Raw genomic sequence first — 5,537 nt, forward strand, 5'->3', positions numbered from 1 at the left:
GTTAGGGTTAGGGTTAGGGTTAGGGTTAGGGTTAGGGTTAGGTAAGGGGGGTAATAACCACGATCATCAAATTTGATGGTCCTCTTTTTGGGTGATAACTAGGGTTAGGGTTAGGGTTAGGGTTAGGGTTAGGGTTAGGGTTAGGGTTAGGGTTAGGGTTAGGGTTAGGGTTAGGGTTAGGGTTAGGGTTAGGGTTAGGGTTAGGGTTAGGGTTAGGGTTAGGGTTAGGGTTAGGGTTAGGGTTAGGGTTAGGGTTAGGGTTAGGGTTAGGGTTAGGGTTAGGTAAGGGGGGTAATAACCACGATCATCAAATTTGATGGTCCTGTTTTTGGGTGATAACTCCCGAACCGTTGGAGGTAGAGAGCTGAAAGTGGGTGGTACCCCCCCATTTCCATAGGCTGTCTTTCGTTTGGTGGGTCCCCCTAGTGGCTGTGAGGTCGGGAAGTGGGCGTAAGTAGCGAAAAAAAGTTTGTTTTTGTTGTATCTCCGGAAGGGAAGGTCGTAGAGAGACGGGACCAAGCCTGGCGTGTTCAGAAGGGCCGAATTATGGCAGGCGGAAGTGGTTTGCAAAGCGCTAGGAGGTGTGGTTTTAAAGTTATAGGCGTTTGAAAATTCCCCATAGAGTTGAGTGAGGTGAAATTTTTCAAAGTGTTTTTTTGAAAAAAGTTCCCCCAGAAAGTGTTTAGGAGCGCGTTTCAGGCCATTTGGAGTTGATTGGAGGGTGTCCTGGAGAGTGTTTTTTGGAAAAGTGAGTGACCATTAGTTGGCGCTGTGGAGCTGCAATCCTAGGGTGGAGTAGCTTGGGTAAGGGGGAGCCTAGGGGTGGTTGAATGGTGTTGGTGGGACATTCCTAGGGCGAGTTATGACAAAAAGTTGCATTGACTATAGTGAGTGAAAATTTGCCCAAGTGTTTTTTGTCCCTAGGTGTTTCCAGGAAGTGCCTAGGGGTGCATTATAGGCCATTTGGAGTGGATTGGAGGGTTATCTGGGGGGTGTTTTGTAGGGTGTTTTGGAGTTGATTGGAGGGTTGTCTGGGGGGTGTTTTGGAGTGGTTTGTAGGGTGTTCCGGAGGGTGTTTTTTGCTAGGGTTAGGGCTGCACTAAAGGAGTGTGGTTAAGGTAAGGGTTTTGTAGAGGGAGAGCTTAGACCTAGGGTTAGACTCAGGATTAGGGTTAGACTCAGGATTAGGGTTAGACTCAGGTTAGGGTTAGGGTTAGGGTTAGGGTTAGGGTTAGGTAAGGGGGGTAATAACCACGATCATCAAATTTGATGGTCCTGTTTTTGGGTGATAACTCCCGAACCGTTGGAGGTAGAGAGGTGAAAGTGGGTTAGGGTTAGGGTTAGGGTTAGGGTTAGGGTTAGGGTTAGGTTAGGGTTAGGGTTAGGGTTAGGGTTAGGGTTAGGTAAGGGGGGTAATAACCACGATCATCAAATTTGATGGTCCTGTTTTTGGGTGATAACTCCCGAACCGTTGGAGGTAGAGAGGTGAAAGTGGGTGGTACCCCCCCATTTCCATAGGCTGTCTTTCGTTTGGTGGGTCCCCCTAGTGGCTGTGACGTCGGGAAGTGGGCGTAAGTAGCGAAAAAAAGTTTGTTTTTGTTGTATCTCCGGAAGGGAAGGTCGTAGAGAGACGGGACCAAGCCTGGCGTGTTCAGAAGGGCCGAATTATGGCAGGCGGAAGTGGTTTGCAAAGCGCTAGGAGGTGTGGTTTTAAAGTTATAGGCGTTTGAAAATTCCCCATAGAGTTGAGTGAGGTGAAATTTTTCAAAGTGTTTTTTTGAAAAAAGTTCCCCCAGAAAGTGTTTAGGAGCGCGTTTCAGGCCATTTGGAGTTGATTGGAGGGTGTCCTGGAGAGTGTTTTTTGGAAAAGTTGCCGTCCAGTAGTTGGCGCTGTGGAGCTGGAATCCTAGGGTCGGGTAGCTTGGCTTAGGGGGAGCCTAGGGGTGGTTGAATGGTGTGTGTGGGACATAGGGTTAGGGTTAGGGTTAGGGTTAGGGTTAGGGTTAGGGTTAGGTAAGGGGGGTAATAACCACGATCGCCGAAACGGCGATCCTCAGACTGGCCGGTAACTGAAGAAGCTTGTGAGCTAGAGAGTTGAGGTTAGGGTTAGGGTTAGGGTTAGGGTTAGGTAAGGGGGGTAATAACCACGATCGCCGAAACGGCGATCCTCAGACTGGCCGGTAACTGAAGAACCCTGTGAGCTAGAGAGTTGAGGTTTAGGGTTAGGGTTAGGGTTAGGGTTAGGGTTAGGGTTAGGGTTAGGGTTAGGGTTAGGGTTAGGGTTAGGGTTAGGGTTAGGGTTAGGGTTAGGGGTTAGGGTTAGGGTTAGGGTTAGGGTTAGGGTTAGAGGGTTAGGGTTAGGGTTAGGGTTAGGGTTAGGGTTAGGGTTAGGGTTAGGGTTAGGGTTAGGGTTAGGGTTAGGGTTAGGGTTAGGGTTAGGGTTAGGGTTAGGGTTAGGGTTAGGGTTAGGGTTAGGGTTAGGGTTAGGGTTAGGGTTAGGGTTAGGGTTAGGGTTAGGGTTAGGGTTAGGGTTAGGGTTAGGGTTAGGGTTAGGGTTAGGGTTAGGGTTAGGGTTAGGGTTAGGGTTAGGGTTAGGGTTAGGGTTAGGGTTAGGGTTAGGGTTAGGGTTAGGGTTAGGGTTAGGGTTAGGGTTAGGGTTAGGGTTAGGGTTAGGGTTAGGGTTAGGGTTAGGGTTAGGGTTAGGGTTAGGGTTAGGGTTAGGGTTAGGGTTAGGGTTAGGGTTAGGGTTAGGGTTAGGGTTAGGGTTAGGGTTAGGGTTAGGGTTAGGGTTAGGGTTAGGGTTAGGGTTAGGGTTAGGGTTAGGGTTAGGGTTAGGGTTAGGGTTAGGGTTAGGGTTAGGGTTAGGGTTAGGGTTAGGGTTAGGGTTAGGGTTAGGGTTAGGGTTAGGGTTAGGGTTAGGGTTAGGGTTAGGGTTAGGGTTAGGGTTAGGGTTAGGGTTAGGGTTAGGGTTAGGGTTAGGGTTAGGGTTAGGGTTAGGGTTAGGGTTAGGGTTAGGGTTAGGGTTAGGGTTAGGGTTAGGGTTAGGGTTAGGGTTAGGGTTAGGGTTAGGGTTAGGGTTAGGGTTAGGGTTAGGGTTAGGGTTAGGGTTAGGGTTAGGGTTAGGGTTAGGGTTAGGGTTAGGGTTAGGGTTAGGGTTAGGGTTAGGGTTAGGGTTAGGGTTAGGGTTAGGGTTAGGGTTAGGGTTAGGGTTAGGGTTAGGGTTAGGGTTAGGGTTAGGGTTAGGGTTAGGGTTAGGGTTAGGGTTAGGGTTAGGGTTAGGGTTAGGGTTAGGGTTAGGGTTAGGGTTAGGGTTAGGGTTAGGGTTAGGGTTAGGGTTAGGGTTAGGGTTAGGGTTAGGGTTAGGGTTAGGGTTAGGGTTAGGGTTAGGGTTAGGGTTAGGGTTAGGGTTAGGGTTAGGGTTAGGGTTAGGGTTAGGGTTAGGGTTAGGGTTAGGGTTAGGGTTAGGGTTAGGGTTAGGGTTAGGGTTAGGGTTAGGGTTAGGGTTAGGGTTAGGGTTAGGGTTAGGGTTAGGGTTAGGGTTAGGGTTAGGGTTAGGGTTAGGGTTAGGGTTAGGGTTAGGGTTAGGGTTAGGGTTAGGGTTAGGGTTAGGGTTAGGGTTAGGGTTAGGGTTAGGGTTAGGGTTAGGGTTAGGGTTAGGGTTAGGGTTAGGGTTAGGGTTAGGGTTAGGGTTAGGGTTAGGGTTAGGGTTAGGGTTAGGGTTAGGGTTAGGGTTAGGGTTAGGGTTAGGGTTAGGGTTAGGGTTAGGGTTAGGGTTAGGGTTAGGGTTAGGGTTAGGGTTAGGGTTAGGGTTAGGGTTAGGGTTAGGGTTAGGGTTAGGGTTAGGGTTAGGGTTAGGGTTAGGGTTAGGGTTAGGGTTAGGGTTAGGGTTAGGGTTAGGGTTAGGGTTAGGGTTAGGGTTAGGGTTAGGGTTAGGGTTAGGGTTAGGGTTAGGGTTAGGGTTAGGGTTAGGGTTAGGGTTAGGGTTAGGGTTAGGGTTAGGGTTAGGGTTAGGGTTAGGGTTAGGGTTAGGGTTAGGGTTAGGGTTAGGGTTAGGGTTAGGGTTAGGGTTAGGGTTAGGGTTAGGGTTAGGGTTAGGGTTAGGGTTAGGGTTAGGGTTAGGGTTAGGGTTAGGGTTAGGGTTAGGGTTAGGGTTAGGGTTAGGGTTAGGGTTAGGGTTAGGGTTAGGGTTAGGGTTAGGGTTAGGGTTAGGGTTAGGGTTAGGGTTAGGGTTAGGGTTAGGGTTAGGGTTAGGGTTAGGGTTAGGGTTAGGGTTAGGGTTAGGGTTAGGGTTAGGGTTAGGGTTAGGGTTAGGGTTAGGGTTAGGGTTAGGGTTAGGGTTAGGGTTAGGGTTAGGGTTAGGGTTAGGGTTAGGGTTAGGGTTAGGGTTAGGGTTAGGGTTAGGGTTAGGGTTAGGGTTAGGGTTAGGGTTAGGGTTAGGGTTAGGGTTAGGGTTAGGGTTAGGGTTAGGGTTAGGGTTAGGGTTAGGGTTAGGGTTAGGGTTAGGGTTAGGGTTAGGGTTAGGGTTAGGGTTAGGGTTAGGGTTAGGGTTAGGGTTAGGGTTAGGGTTAGGGTTAGGGTTAGGGTTAGGGTTAGGGTTAGGGTTAGGGTTAGGGTTAGGGTTAGGGTTAGGGTTAGGGTTAGGGTTAGGGTTAGGGTTAGGGTTAGGGTTAGGGTTAGGGTTAGGGTTAGGGTTAGGGTTAGGGTTAGGGTTAGGGTTAGGGTTAGGGTTAGGGTTAGGGTTAGGGTTAGGGTTAGGGTTAGGGTTAGGGTTAGGGTTAGGGTTAGGGTTAGGGTTAGGGTTAGGGTTAGGGTTAGGGTTAGGGTTAGGGTTAGGGTTAGGGTTAGGGTTAGGGTTAGGGTTAGGGTTAGGGTTAGGGTTAGGGTTAGGGTTAGGGTTAGGGTTAGGGTTAGGGTTAGGGTTAGGGTTAGGGTTAGGGTTAGGGTTAGGGTTAGGGTTAGGGTTAGGGTTAGGGTTAGGGTTAGGGTTAGGGTTAGGGTTAGGGTTAGGGTTAGGGTTAGGGTTAGGGTTAGGGTTAGGGTTAGGGTTAGGGTTAGGGTTAGGGTTAGGGTTAGGGTTAGGGTTAGGGTTAGGGTTAGGGTTAGGGTTAGGGTTAGGGTTAGGGTTAGGGTTAGGGTTAGGGTTAGGGTTAGGGTTAGGGTTAGGGTTAGGGTTAGGGTTAGGGTTAGGGTTAGGGTTAGGGTTAGGGTTAGGGTTAGGGTTAGGGTTAGGGTTAGGGTTAGGGTTAGGGTTAGGGTTAGGGTTAGGGTTAGGGTTAGGGTTAGGGTTAGGGTTAGGGTTAGGGTTAGGGTTAGGGTTAGGGTTAGGGTTAGGGTTAGGGTTAGGGTTAGGGTTAGGGTTAGGGTTAGGGTTAGGGTTAGGGTTAGGGTTAGGGTTAGGGTTAGGGTTAGGGTTAGGGTTAGGGTTAGGGTTAGGGTTAGGGTTAGGGTTAGGGTTAGGGTTAGGGTTAGGGTTAGGGTTAGGGTTAGGGTTAGGGTTAGGGTTAGGGTTAGGGTTAGGGTTAGGGTTAGGGTTAGGG

The sequence above is a fragment of the Pempheris klunzingeri genome, chromosome 2, assembly GCF_042242105.1.
Source record: "Pempheris klunzingeri isolate RE-2024b chromosome 2, fPemKlu1.hap1, whole genome shotgun sequence".
In the NCBI taxonomy this organism is placed as follows: Eukaryota; Metazoa; Chordata; class Actinopteri; order Acropomatiformes; family Pempheridae; genus Pempheris; species Pempheris klunzingeri.